The sequence below is a fragment of the Alligator sinensis genome, unplaced genomic scaffold (assembly GCF_000455745.1).
Source record: "Alligator sinensis unplaced genomic scaffold, ASM45574v1 scaffold391_1, whole genome shotgun sequence".
Classification (NCBI taxonomy): domain Eukaryota; kingdom Metazoa; phylum Chordata; order Crocodylia; family Alligatoridae; genus Alligator; species Alligator sinensis.
The window spans coordinates 489792-505642 of NW_005841889.1; positions in this window are offsets into that span (position 1 = coordinate 489792).

Sequence of the window (15851 nt, forward strand, 5' to 3'; positions counted from 1 at the left end):
ACTCTCTTTCTAAAAAAAACCCAATTGTGACACATTTGACCTTGAATGTTTGTTAAACTCCAGTTTACTGAAGAGAAATTGTGTAAAGCTACATGATAGTGTAAAGACGTTGTCTGATACTGACCTGTCAGACCTTGACATTTTATCCTGTTCTGATAAGAATTTAGTTTATTTGAAGGGAAAGATTTTGAACTAGAGACGAAAAGTGAAGTAAATAACTAATTATTTGATTTGAGTAAAACAGATGAAACCAATCATGCATGATGCCTTGATGTACGATAGCCTAGTGCTTTCATGCCGTTCAACCATGTGCAGAGTAGGAAGTTTCTCAAGTTTAAAAATCAAATCTTTGTGTGTTGCAAACATTCTTCCTATCTGCATATTCAAAGCATTTGAAAGCAGCTTACAGATCCCATATGGTACAGAAAAGACTGTCATTGAAGAGATAGTTTTGATGTTGTGCATATCCTATTTGTACCGCAAGAATTAAGATGCAAAAAACACTAGCTTTTTTCCAGTACAGATTTTTAATACAATTTTGCAATTACACTACAAAGGCAATGTTAACAGTTATGATTAAATACAGGAGATCTAGTTACAATGAATACCACATTTGTAGAAAGGGGGTTTTTAACAAATAGTTTGAGAAATCTGATTTAATTTTGGATTAGTTTCCAGAGCCTAATCCAGATAAACATAAAGAATTTAAAATGTACATATATTTTTAAAAGTAATACAGTAGGTAAGAATGATAAATTGTTACATGCTTCATTAATGCAGCTAAGTGAAATTTAAGCAGTCTCAGGCTGGACAGCATCTTTTTGATGATTTATTTATGAATATATGAATAGATATGATCATTTACAGAGGTTGCTGGTCATATTCTGCTGAAGTCAACCCCAGTATCCCTTACAGATCTAATTATAATATATTTTCACATGATCATGGTAAAAAAAAACAACCCCATAAGTTAGTGCTCAAATTATGTTTCAGATCAGGATTTCCTTTCTCTTCCTTCACACAACTGTGGTTTCAGTTACAAAATTGGCAATAGTTAAACCTTTATCAGTGATAAGTTTAATTTCCAGTATTTCAAAGGGGAGTATCCTACTTATCTAATGGCACATGCAGCACTAGGGCATCCTGAAGCATCAAGAAGATGACAGTTTTATGTAAAAATAAAAAAAAGATTTAAAGCAATATTCAGAGGATTTTCAAATGTGTATTTGTTATAATCTTTTTTCAACCACTGAGGTATGTAATTACTGTTTACTATACTAAAGCACCTATATTTTCAAAACGAGGCATATAATTGTTATTATATAAAATATTTTAAAATTCAGTAACATTTTCCTCAAGAATTTATGAGGGTGGCTATGGTATAAAGGTTCTATCAAAATTCATAGATGTCATTCCTTGGGGAGAGTGGGGGTGAAGAACTCACTCATGGCTTGGAAACTTGGAAATTAAGCAACTATTCCAAGCTTTTGTTACTAAAACTTGTATGCCACACTGAATCAGCAAATCATGGAAGATATGGAGATGGAACACCTCCTATCCCATTATTTTTCCCTATTCTTTTCTCTTGTCCTATGAGTGTCTATTTGTTTAGAGACTGTGAAGGCTTTGTGGAGCAGCAGAATTGTGAAATAAAAGAGAAGTTGACCTTTGTCAACAGCTACAGCTATCAAACTTAGATAGGATATTAGCTTAGGACATTAGGGGTGCTGACAGATGTAGGAGGGGAGGGGGACCAGCACTTTACTGGAAGAGGAATCGTGGCAGTTTGACCCAGCTCCCTAGTATCTGTATAGCTTGTGTGCTTCAGCAAGACTTTTTGGTACTTTTATCTAATAGTTGATTCAATTGGCTCTTAGATAAAAGTACCAAAAAGCCCAGTTTAAGCATATGAGCTAGACAGACACTGGGTGAGCTGGGTCAAACTGATGCCCTCTTCTGGGCATGCACTGTGCTTGGTGTAGGGGCATGCCAAGCTGAAAGTAAACCACTGTTTTGGTTTTTTCCACAGCTGTAAGCACCCTAGCTTCATAACTTAATAAAGTAGCCCCTGAGACAAACTGGCCTGCATTATGGGTGAAACCCTGATCCCACTGAATCATAGAGTGATAGAGAACAGGACAGGGAGGAACCTCAAGAAATCATCCAGTCTACCTCCTACCATGTTTAAGGCAGGATCATCCCTTTTTAAACCATTCCAGTCAAATGGTTGTCTAACCTACTCCTAAAAGCTTTCATGGATGGGAATTCCACGACTTCTCTAGGTAGTCTCCAATGCTTCACCCACCTCATAGTAAGAAAGTTGTCCCTAACATCCAAACAAGAGTTGGGTATTTAATCAGTTAAAAAATACTTGGTCAATTGACTGGTCAAATACCATCACATATTGGTCAAATATTTCAAGCATTAATCTATTAGATGTGTAAAGAGGAGGACTTTAATCTTCAGTAGGTTAGATATTTATGCTAATTTTAAAAAGACGTATTAGTTAATTTTTGCTGTCAAAGGGGTGAAATTAAATTATAACACATTATAATGAGTTATTGTAACAAAGGACCCAGTGCTGCACGTGCCATTGGATAGGTAGAATGCTCCCCTTTTTAAATACTGGAAATTAAACTTATCATTGAAGAAGGTTTAACTATTGCCAATTTTGTAACTGAGACCAGAGTAATGTGAAATAAAGGGAAGGAATTCTTAAACTGAAATATAATATGACCACTAACTTGTGAATTAATTTACTATGACCATGTGATCATATATCATAAATAGCAAACAGAGACAGCAAACAAAGCAGTTTGTAAACAGTTTGCTGGGAGCCAGAGGAGGAAGGGGAAGAGGAAAAGGAACCAGGCACCAGATCCTCTTCTTGGAAGGTAAGTGAGCCCAAGCTGTCTGTGTGTTTGGTTTGGTAAGTGTTTGGTTGGTTGGCTGTGAGTTTGGGCATGTGCTCGGAGCAGCTGGGTGTGCTGCCATCTGAGTGACTGCTGCCTGTGTCTAACAAAAGCCCTAACAAGGTGGCGGAGCTAGTCTAGGCCCAGGAGAGTGAACTGGGACAGCAAATCGGGCAGTCTGCAAGCAATTTGCAGGGCAGTTCACTGCCCCCCTCTTTGAAAGGGAGCCTTTAAGGTAACTTCTTTCTTTACTTAAATGTAACTAACCTAGATGCTTAGTGTAAGTAGCTAAAACTCAGCAGTTAGATATTGATCCAACTGCTGACTTTTAGCCACTTAAGTCCCTTTGATAGGAAGTTTGCTCAGAAACTCTCTCTCTCACCTTCCTGCACTGTAAGCTTGGTGAGAAGAAGCAGGTTAGCAGGGGAAAGGGCACCTTTCAAGACCAAGGAACAGTGAGCAGGTTAATTTACAGGGGAGTTGCTGGAGAAGGTCTGCTTGGAAGGAGAGGCAGGAAAAGAGGGGTGGTAGATTTAAGAGACCCAGAGAGATGGCTGGAAGATGTTGCAGTGGTAGAACAACTGCCACTAGCATCTCTTTCTTTGCTTGCACCTGTGAGGTGTCTGTCCAGGCAGGACTTCCCACTGTTGTGGCTTCCTACCAGGTCCTGGTTTAGTGGTGTGGGGACTGAGGATTGCAGGTTCCTTCCAGTGACAGCCAGGTGGAGGAGTGCCTGCAATATGAACAGTGCTTCCTAGGGTGTCCCTCAGGGAGCAAGCAAGATTGCTACAGGGGGAGGTGGCAAGGCTCCAAAGCATCCTCCACCATGAGGACTTCATTGGTTCTGTGCTGGAGTTGACCTCTAGGACTGCAGAGGAAGAATTACCAGAGGTGGTGCTAAAGAAGAAAGAGCACATGGACTCCCAGGAAGGTGAAAGCTGGAAGCTTATAGATTCATAGATTGTAAGGGGCTGGAAGGGACCTTGTGAGATCATTGGGTCCAGCCCCCCTGCACTAGGCTGAAAAGACAACTGGGATCAGGTGACCCCATCAAGGTGACCGTCCAGTCTCCTCTTGAAGATTTCCAGGGCAGGTAATTGCATCACCTCTGGAAAGAGTTTATTCCACAGTCTGGACACTGACTGTGAAGATTTTTTTTCCTAGTGTTAAGCCTGAAATGGTCTTCCAGGAGTTTGTGGCCATTACTCCTGGTTTTCCCCATGGGTGCCCTGGTGAACAGTTGTTCGCTGGGCCCTTGATGTATTCCCCTGATATAGTGATAAGCTGCTACCAAGGCCCCTCTCAGCCTTCTCTTTTTTAGATTGAAGAGACCCAAGTCCCTCAGCCTTTCCTCATATGGCTTTCCTTGCAAGTCTTTCATCATATGGATGGCTCTTCTCTGGACTCTCTCAGGTTTTTCCCCACAGATCAGGGGCTGCTAAGCCAACTGGTAGCTCGCCCTCTTTGATAAAAAATAAAAGAATTGGGCCCCTAGCTGTAACAGTGATAAAAGTCCCTAAATTGAAACAGTGGGTTTTTAATCTTCACAGTTATAAGCCCACCATTTCAATTTAGGGGACCAAACCCCCGTAATGTGTACAATCACCCAACAGTGGCATATGACAGAACAAGGTACAATGGGCCCCTATACAGGTGCCCGATGACTGCTCCAATGCATGCTAATTAGCACGCATTGGAGCAGACTCATTAGCATCTCTCAGCACTTCGGTGTCATATGTAGTCAGCATCCCCACACTTCAAAACTAAAGCTCATTGAATGACCTTTAATTAAAATGTCCCTACTTCCGTTTTGAAACTTGGGATGCTGAATACACAAGACGCTGTAGGTGCTTTAATTAGAGCGGCTCCCAAGAGCTGCTGTATTTAAAGCATCTCACCTCCCCCCTCCACTGCCCACCCCAGAGCATGTGTAAAGACATCCAATGTTTCAAATTGCAGCAAAGGAAGTTTAGGTTAAATGTTAGGAAAAACTCTCTCACAAGGAGGGTAGGAAAGCACTGGAACAGGTTACCCAGAGAGATTGTGGAATCTCCATCCTTAAAAGTTTTTAAGGCCCTGGTTTTGTCTGGATGGCCACATAGGAAGTTTTGGTGAGCTGTCACGGGCTGGATGAGCACTTCCCCCCCAGCCCTGACAACAGCTCAACAAAACTCCCTAAGCCCAGGGCCACACTTCTGCCTCTCCCCCCACATTCCCACACCATCTGGAGCTGTAGCATGTCCCAATCCCCCTCTGCCAGAACGCCCTGATCTCCGCCGTGACCCAGAGCAGCAGCAAGCCCCAATCCTCCTCCCTCCCAGAGTGGCACCAAGCCCCAATCCCTACCATTACCTGGAATATGCCAGCCGCATCCACAGCTTACACCAGCACCCACCCGGCACTCCGGAAGCAGCCCTGGCCAGGTACTGACATCAGCTGTGGGGATCTGGGCATCTACCTGGGTCTACAGCTAATGCTGCCATGTTAGTGCTGGGTGGAAACAGCCTCACCTGCCTGGCACCATGCGGCAGCTGGAGCCAGAACTACCAGCTGCCCATTGGTCGGATCCTATGAGTTTGTGGCCGCCCACCTGCAAGCATGATACAATCAGTTGGTGGCCTAGATTTGGTCCGTGGGCCATATTTTGCCCACCCCTGCCCTAAATAGTCTGGGTCCTATATAGCTAAGGGAACACCTTCCCCCACTTATATCCCACCTTGACCCCTAAGGTCAGTCAAGACATCCTCCTGCATCTGTGCTCTAAATCTAAAAACACTTGGGAAGTTATTCTCTGCTCTGGAACTTCCTTCCCCTTGTGGCCCACCACAGTCTGAGCCTGGCTATCTTCCAGAAGCACTGCAAGATTTTTTATGTGGCCAGACATTTAGCAACAAAGGTTAAACTGGGATATTGTTGGGGGAGTTTTTCTTATATTTAATGTTTTATCTACTTTTATAAGTTATTTTGGTTTTTACTGTAAGCTGCCTGCAGGCTTTTTTGGGAAAGGACAGTATATAGATCTAATAAATAAATACATTTTTTGATAAATCAATTGACCAGCTTATCTACCGTAATCCAACCTAAATGTCCCTAGTTGCAGTTTAAGACTGCTATTTTTTGTCCTGTTCCCTGCAGCCAAAGAGAATAGCTTATCACTCTCTCTTTATAGTCATCCTTCAGATATTTGAAGAATATTATTAAATCCCCCCTTAGTTCCTTCTCTAAACAAAATAATCCCATTTCTTCCAACTTTTGCCTATAAAATATGTTTTCTAGACTCTAATAATACTTGTTTCTTTCTATTGGACTCTTTCCAATTTATCCACATCTTTCTCTAAGTGTGGTGCCCCCAAACTGGACCCAGAACTCCAGGTGAGGCCTCGCCAGTACTGAATAGGGTGGAAGAATTACTTCACTTGACTTACAAGTGACACTCCTGTTAATAGAATCCAGTATGCTATTGGACTTTTTTTGCAGCAAGGGAGCACCATATTCATTTTATGGTTTATTTATAATTCCTATAGTATTGTGGTCTAACCAGTCATTTTTCAATATGTATTTATGCATATATTTTTCCATCTTAAGGATTTTGCACTTGCCTTTACTGAATCTCATTCAATTAATTTTGGACCATTTTTCTAGTTTATTAAGGTCATTCAGAATCTCCACTTTGTATCATTTACAAATGTGCTAAGTGTGCACTTCATTCTATCCTCCAAATTGCTAATGAAGATTTTAAACAGTACTGGACTCGAGACAGGCCCACGGGGAACCCACTCACTACCTCCTCCCAATTAAGCATAGAGCCATCCACGACTGATTACTCTTTGCTCAAAATGATCCAACAAGTTTTGTATCCACCTAACACTACTTTTGTGTAGACTGTACTTCCTTTCCTTAGCTTTCTGATAAGAGTGTCATGGGATAATGTTGAAAGTCTTGCTACAGTCAAATCCATTTTCTTCCTCCTACCCTTCCACAAAGTGTGTTACTTTGCCATGAAAGGAAATTAGGTTCATCAAACATGACTTACTTTTGATGAGCCCCTGTTGGTTGTTCCTGATCACTTTGGTATCCTCCAGGTGTTTAGAAATATATTAATTGATGATGGGTGCCATAATTTTCCCAGGTATTAAGGTGAGTGATTGGTCTGTAATTTCCCGGATTGTTTTTCTTCCCTTTCTAAAAGATGGTACTGTCTTTGCCCTTTTCCAGTCACCTGGGACTTCACCTGACCTCCACAAGAATAGCCATTGGCTCTAGAATTGCTTCATCTAATTGCTTGAGTACTCCAGGATGTATCTCATCTAGCCCTGCTGACTTGAAAATATCCAGGTTCTCTGAGTAATTTCTAACCTGTTCTTCCTCTACTCTAAGTTGATTATCTCCTCCCTTGTGTGCATTGCCAGTTGTGTTCATCCTCTGACTTTATTTGTGAAAAGGCAAGGGCTTTCTGTGGTATTTTTTATTGGGCCAACTGTATAGTTGGGAGAGAAGTTTGATACGCTCAGGCACAAAGTACAGTTTCTTCATATCTGGGAAAGCAGCAGACACAGGCTAAACAAAGTAACAGGAAAAGCGAAACAAAACAATGATTTGTATTTAAATCGATGTAAATGGAAGAAGTCACTTAAGAAACAGAGGGTCTCTGGGAAAAAAGAGCAAAGAGAGGTGTTCAGAAGTAGATTCAAAACTAGAAATGCTGTTGAGAGGATAATCTAAATATGGAAAAGAAAAAGACGACAAACCATTTTTTTCTGTTATTTAGCTTAGCCCATGTCTGCTTCTTTCCCAGATTTCAAGAAAAGTGTTTTGTGCCTGAAACCTTGTGAATCTTCTCTTCCAAATATACAGTTGATCCAGTAAAAGATATCAAGCAATCCACTTGCTTCTCATACATCTCCTGGACTATCATGGCTACAACAACACTCCAAACACTACTATTGTAGACTAAATTTTAAAAGGCATTAAATATATAAGCCTTCTCCATAGAATCTGTTATTAGCTTGCCATCACCATTCATTAAGGGGCCTACACTTTCCCTGGTCTTTCCCTTATCTCTGTCATACATGCTTTTTGTTGCCTGGTCTTTCTCTTGCTAGCTGCATCTCAGTTCATGCCTTGGCCTTCCTGATTTTCTCTCTGCATGCCTGTGCAACATTCTTTTACTCATCTCTAGTAACATGGCCATACCTTTTTTAACATACCTTTTGTTTTAATTTCAGCTCATTGAAGAGTTTTCTGTTTAGCCAGACCAGGCTCTTGCTTCAATTCCTATCCTTTTTTTGCATTGGGATAGCCTGCTGTTGTGCATGATCTTTAAGGTACAACCAGCAATCCTGGACCCCTTTTCCCCTCAGATTTGCTTACCATGAAATCATGCCTACCAATTCTTGGAGTCTGTTAAATGATGTTTTTCTGAAGTCCTGTGTCATTTCTATGATGTTCTCCTTCCTTCTGTTAGGACCTTGAATTCTGTCATCCCATGGTCACCTTCACATTCTTGACCTATTCCTCCAGCAATTCAAAAAGAGTTTCACCCCTAGTTAGCTTCTCCACCACCTATACCAAAAAGTTATCCCCAACATACTCCAAACTTGTTGAACTCCCTGGGTGCATGCATTAATGCACCTTTGCTACTTAGCATTAAGTTTAGTACCTCTGGGCATTTATAGATGGGGGTGATGGCAGGTGGGGTGCTTTAATTAGTGTAGCTCTGAGAGCCGTGCTAATTAAAGCACCTGGAGCATCATGTGTATCAGCGTCCCCATGTTGAAAAATGGCAGTGGGGTGCTATGAACTAAAGCTCATCGAAAAATGATGGCAGGGCACTATGAACTAGAGCACCCCACTACCATTTTTCAGTGTAGGGACACTGATACATGTGATGCTGAAGTCTGCTGGAATGCGATAATTACCACACTCCAGCAGACTCAATTAATTGAGTCTTCTCCAACGCGCCGTAATTACATCGTGTTGGAGCAGCCTCCCTGCATGTGTATAGGAGCCCTCTAATACCAGGTACTATATAAATGCGTAGTAGCTAGCACTACAGTGCTGTAGCAAAGGCATGCCATTTTCTCTTGATGCTTAATGCTCAGTAGACTAATTCTACCGTGCGTTAGCACATTAGCACGGCTTTCACATTAATGAGCAGTAGAATTAGTCTACTGTGCATTAAGCATCTCATGTAGATGCACCCCCTGTGTACCACTGAGGTAGCCTCCCAGTGAATGTCACAGCAACTAAAGTCCAGATCTGGATACTTTCATTAATTGTTTGAAAAAAGCCTCAACCACTCCCTCCTCCCAGTTTGGTGGTTTGTACCAGACACCCACCATGACAGCGCCTTCTCTGTTCTGCTCTTTCACCTTGATCCAGAGACTTTCAGCAGGGCTACCTCCATATCACCTTGCCTACCTTGAAACAAGTGTATTTTTTTTTTGTCTTCCATTTTTTCCTCTGCCTGATCTTCCTGAGCAACCATGACAGTACTCTGATCATGTGAATTATCCCACCAAGTCTCAGAAATCCCAATGAAATCATACTGCTCTGACTGTACTAGAAGTTCCAATTCTTCCTACTTATTCCCTGTGCTCCTTGCATTAGTGTATATACTGGCTGAAGGTAGAGGTGCACCTTATAGACAACTGAATGAGAGATGCATAAACTTTTCATAGGAAGCTTTTTTGTGAGCCACACTTACTAACTACCTCTCTGAAAATACTGTTAAGGCTCCCCATGTTACATTCTCTTTCTTGGCCTTTATCTGGGTCACCTTGCTTTTTACTTGCCTGTGGTCTTTTGTCTGCTTCCTCATTCAATCCAATTTAAAGTCCTCCTCACTAGGTTTTCAAGCCAGTTTCCTGTTAGGCTCTCAATGATTGTTTTGCCTTTGACTTTATTAAAGCCAAGATGTCGTCCCACATGGACATTCTGTTGTGTGATCCCTGAGAGTTCAGGCAGGAAGGGCACTATGAGAACCAAGAAAACAAGCTAGCAAGAGAGCTAATTAAGTGAACAAAGGGTGCTGTATTGGCAACCCGCAATAGAAACAGTTAATTTAACTACAACAAAATGATTATTCTCAGAAAGTTGAGTGTCTGTTACTATAGCTGTTACTTTGTGCAGCTGTTTGCTGGTGACTTTACACTGTGGTCGCTGGGTTTTGAACTGTGGGTTGCTGCAGAAGAATCCTCAAATGGGAGAGTGGTTGTAATGAGGTTTAGATGCCAGCAGTGTGGGATTCAGCGGTTACAACAGTTGTCTAAAGGAATACATTTTGTAGTAATAAGTGTCTGTCATACTCTTACCATAGTAGAAAGGAGCCGTTTGTAAATAATCTGAAGTGCTCTGGAGCAAAACGAAGAACGGAGGTCCTGTGTCACTGGATCTGAGAGTACGATTCATTACAAACTTTGGTGGCTTTTCCTCCCTCTCTGAACCAAAAGGCAGAATAGTACACTGGGTCGTGGGCATAGAAACTGGACTTAGACATCCATTATTACCAGGTAGGCTAACTGTTGCAGGTGTCTTATCACAACAGCTCTCACCCAGTTTATAACCATATCCCATCTGTGAGGACCAATGGAAATTTATAATCTTAATTAAGCTCACAGTCAAGCCAAAATTGTCCCAGACTTGCAGGGGAGGAAAAGACAAGACAGAAGGGATGTAGTTTTACTAGGCTCCAAATGTATTAATTTAAAGTCTTGTAGGAATTATTTGGTGATACTGCTATGCTCTTTTCTGGGTTTCTGGTAGTGCAACCATAGAGACAATGCCTACACACTCACCTTCTGCATCCATGAGGGCCACTGGACTTCTGCTGTACGCTCTGATACTTGCAATTCCCAAACCTATGAGGAAAACAAACTATCAGTACTGGAGGGAAATGAATGGTAGAAAAACCATGCGAAGGAATCATAGTCTTCTTTCCCCTGTGGCAACTCAAAGCTCTCCAGCTGTAACACTGCAAGAAGTCAATTCTCAAATAGATAAGTGCATTGTTACCATTTGCTAAGCCCTAAAGAGCAGATGAAAATATGCCAGGGAGATAGGCTAGTGATAGAGACCTAGGACAGCTTCATAAAGTTTAGAGACCTTTGGACACTTCAGCTGAGGGGCTCATTTGCCACAAGTCCATGCAGCAAGATAAATTTACAGAGGAGCTAATTCTGACCCACGGAGCATGTAGGACCTATTAGGTTATTCCCAGAGGACTCGGCAGCTTATTCTCACATTTGAATCTGACAGTTGCAGAGCGGGGCTGTGTTCAGTTCTATTTATTAGGCTCTTAGGTTGGTTTTTCAGTCTGGTTTTACTATTTGCCATGTGTGACCAGTCACGTAGCTAAAGTTTGGCTCATGCAAACATTCTAAAGGGGTGACTTTTAGACCGTTTAAATCATGAAAAAATTAATCTGAGGCAGAAGCAGGGTTTTTTTTTCAATAATCCAGTCAGAGAACAGAAAAAATGCTGTGTTGCTTAGGTAACCAGTCACAGAGCTTGAATGTCAAAGCCCAAGTACTGAATAACTGGCCATGAATAGTTTGCAAATAATCCAAAATGCAAATAACTTTGTAAAAACTAGTCATCAAGTAGTGCCTAATAACAACCAACTTGGTGAATCTCAAAGTCTGCTCACAGGCGATTTATGAATGGGAAAGATAGAACTAAATCTGTGATTCCCAAAGGGTGTGCCACAGCATACTGATGTAGCAGAAGAGCGACAGAAGTGTGCTGCGAGATTCCCCTGGGTGAGGAAGAAAATGCTCTCTTCTGACATCCTAGCAGCCTGCACCTGCCCCAGCTGCTCAACCCCACCTACTAGGACTTCATCCTATGCATTCTGTTTGGACAGTTATTTTTAGGATCTCTTAGTTTTTTAGAAGACTGTTTTCACATTTTTACTTTCTAGTGTAGTTCATCCTGCCACAAGCAGCTTGTACCTAGCCTGTTACTTGCTCAGTCTCAGTGGAATTGGGACAGAACACACAGACATGATTTTTGAATACTGGATTTTGGAAATTGTAATAACAAAAACTGCCTGTGGCTGGTTGAACATTTAGATACCTATGGGTGATAATGCAAACAAATGCTGATTGTCGTTGTGGCTTGTGGAATGACAAATAACCCAACACGTACATTAGTGGGTGTTTGTAAATATACCCACATACGCATTCAGTAAGAAAGAACTTATACACATACATGATGATGAAAAGCCTGATTTAGAAGAATTATAGTAAGCAATGTAATTGCTGTGATATTTAATAACAAGCTAATGTCACGGAAACCTTTACACCACTCTGCTGTGTGTTCGGTGTATGTCACATATTTTACAAATTTTTAAAAAGGTGTTTTAAAATGTTCTACACCATTTTTAAATTGTGGTTTTTACCACCTTTGCATGGCTCAGGAGAGAATGAGTAATATGAGAAGAGAGGTACCTCACAAATAAAATAAAATACATCTTTATACATGTAACAGAGCCACTGATGTGAACATGTACCAAACCTGAGTAATTGCCTGACCTTATTGCTATAAATCTTTTCCTTTGTCATTTCATTCCTTTTATTGTTTGTTATTCTCATTCTTGTCATATCTAAAATTAGGTCCCAGTCCTGCAGTGATTTATGCACATGCTGACTCAGGACTAAACATTTCCTCTTCTCTGCCAGTATTACTGACCCCAAATGTGCAAAAACCATGAGTCTAGCTCTCCCTCTCCCCACAAAAAATTCATGAGATTGGCTTTAAAATGCTTCAGATTCTTTTCTTTACTTTCTAGTTTCTGAAGCATTTCATTTTTTTCCCTCAGCAACCATAAGGGCTAGAAACTTCATTTGTAATGCAAGATAAGATTTTCATTTGATTCCTTGCTGTCAGCAGTTGGGGCTTTAGGAAAAATGACAATTATTATACAAGTATATTATACAATTTTCATGTGACAATAGTGTGTATGTCTGTATTTCACGCATAAGAGTATTTCTTTAGAGGGGAAAGGATGGTTAGGGAGAGTAATGTGACATTTTAGGGAAAAAGGAAGGATATATTTCTTGTGGGGGGGTTGTCTTAATTGTCCTTATTTGAAAGTGTTCAGGAGACTGGAATGTAAGCAGTAGTGCCTGGGGTGATGGATTAGCGGGCAGAGTGCAGGTTAAGTGTTCAGAGTAACATGATAAGTGCATCTCATCATATGGACACCACAGTGCCCTGTATGGCCCTGATCCTGCAAGCCCAATAGCCATGTGCAATTCCCTAGAGTAGTAAAGAACCTGGTTAAGTATTTGCAGGACAAGACCTGTGTAATTTGGCATAGATACCAGTTAAATACATATGTGGTATCCATTAATACTGTATAATCCTATATACTCAAGTGCTGTGATTCAGTAAACAGTGTATGAAATCTTACCTTCTTTCCTAGAAAATAGCATTGTGTTTTCCAAACGATTTCTCTGTGATGGAAAGACGTGTCTACCATCCTCTGAATAGATCTTGCTTTTGGTGTATGGCCATAGGCCAGGATGTCAAGGTATAAATCATCTGGAGTTTCATGTTGACATGAACACATGCATACAATACATGACTGGATGTAGTATTCTGTTAAAACCAGTTATGCTACAGAAGGAAGTGTATTGGAAATCATGTGTTTCCATGTTAAAAAATATCTCATTGTATTCTAAGATCTGTAGCAGATCCTTACCACTCAAAACAAGAAAAAGCCTGACAAAAGCTGGGTCTCTGCTCTTGGGATAACTCCCCATATTTTTCTCTTGATATAATTTGCATTGTTTGTGATCCAAACACTTTAATCATTAGCAGTAAAACACACAGAAATGAGTTCTCTATTAACTTAAGATCTCTGTTGCAACTAAACCTAGAAAACAAAGGCTGGGGAAGCCTGAGTGGCTGTAACCTTGTTGATTCTTCTCTCTCTCCCGCCCCCTTAGCCTCGCCCAGCTGTTTTAAATAGCGAGAAGAAATTAAAATTCTTAAAGACTTGCAGGATGTTTGGATTTCTGCCTTTTATTTCCACTTCTATGCTCCATGACTTGAAAACTTGCCCGTGATTTATAAATTCCCTGTCCAGAAATGTGATCTTTTTCTTTCTTTTTTTTAAAAAGCAACGACTTTAAAAATTCCAGCAACGAAAGCGACCCAGTGTTTGCTCTGGTTATTGCCAAAGTGTTGCCGAGAGCCGGGCGCGTTTGCCTGCCCGTCCGGGCTCGGCTCTGCCCGCGGACATGAGTGAGTGCCCGCGGAGCGCAGACGTGCCAGGCAGCCAGCTCTGTGCTAGGTGGTTGCAGCCGAGCCCGGGCGCGGCCCCGCCTCCTTTTACTGTTTTCTCCTCTTCTTTACTAATTCTAGTGATTTGAGAAATGACCTTTAACCCACGCAGTTTGCAGACTCCTAAAGGGGATCATTGAAATGCCACAGTAAACCAAAGGCAATAAAATATTATTTACTAGGCATAAAACTAAGGTTGGTCTTCCTAAAAGGAATGAACAACAACCCCTCGGGTTTTGCCCCCGCGATGCACGGGCTTTGCAGATGCCTCCCTCGAGCTGCTGATGAATGAATGGCTCAAGTTGCGTGAAGCTTATTGACTAGATAAGTCTTTTTCTTCTTCTTTTACGTCCGCTGATATCATCAGTGTGTTACAGGGATCCTGGGGCTGTGGTCGTGGCTTGGGTTTGTAGGTGTTATCTAGTGTGTGTCAGAGAGAGGTAGTGCAAGATCTTCGCAACTGCTGGGAACTTGGGAATCAAGCCGTGGTCCTGAATCCTTTTGATGCGGAATCCTTTTCATCTCACTCCTCTGGGTGAGGACTCGGGTCTTTCACTCATGTATTGAGATGTTGTCCTTTGTTATGGAGCCAGGGAAGGAGGTACCTGGGCTGTAGTGCCTGATGAGATGGAGATAACGTCTTTGAACTCCTTCCCTCTTCTGTTGGGTTATCAGGGGCTCTCCCTGCACGCCCACCGCAGGGTCTGAAGACTACCTAAAGCCAGGGAGAGGGTTGCTAAATAACAGGAACGGCCAACAACCAGAACAATAAACTGTCTTGATAAGAGTCCGCTCTCTGCTTTCGGTGCTTAGATAAGATTCAAGGTAATTTAGTGGCAATCTGAAGTCTTTTATTGTCCCTTAAACCCAAATCTCTCGGACTAAAGCATCTGTGGGTTTTTAGCACTCTTGTTTTACACAGGTTCCCGTTTGATCATTTAATGGCTGGTAAGTGCAAACAGGGCCCTTCTATCTGCTTCGAGCCTCGGTGCAATTAGGCTGCGTCTTTCACCAGCATCCTGGCCCTGGGGTCCCCGGCAGCCGCCTGGGCTCTTCCCCGGGACTTGGACCCTCCTCTCGTTTTGCTGGGAAGCGGATCCAGGGCTTTGTGCTGCAGGCTGAACGCGGACAGGCCAGCGAGGAAGCTGGCAGATCTTTGCCCTTGCTCCTGCCTTCCCGTGGCGTGATGGACTCAACGGGCTTCCCAGCCTGGCTTGGTCCTTTGAGCAGAAAAACCACTGAAAACAAGGGCCAAACAAAAAACCACCAGACAAACAACAAAGGCTGAAGAGGGTCATAAAAAGCCAAGGGAGAAATGGTTGATCACTGAGAAGGAAATTATGAATGATGGTGATGGGTTGGTGATGGTGGCTTTGCCAGATTTTCCCTGGGACCTGGCAGACCACAAGCGGCTGGTGCCAGCTGAGCTGTCTCGCCTCCAGGAGAGCGGTCCGCATGGCCGAGGCTTGTGCTGTCCGGGAGCCAAGGCAGGTGGTGCCCACCTGGAGGGCGCAGCCCGGTACGCCCTGAGGGCTCCCGATTCGCTTTGCCCTGCGAGGGCTCGGGGACAGCCGTGGCCTTTCTCGGTCGGGGGCCTCTCGCAGCCCCGTTTGGATCCCCCAGCCGGGCTGTGACCGCCTGACTCCCCCC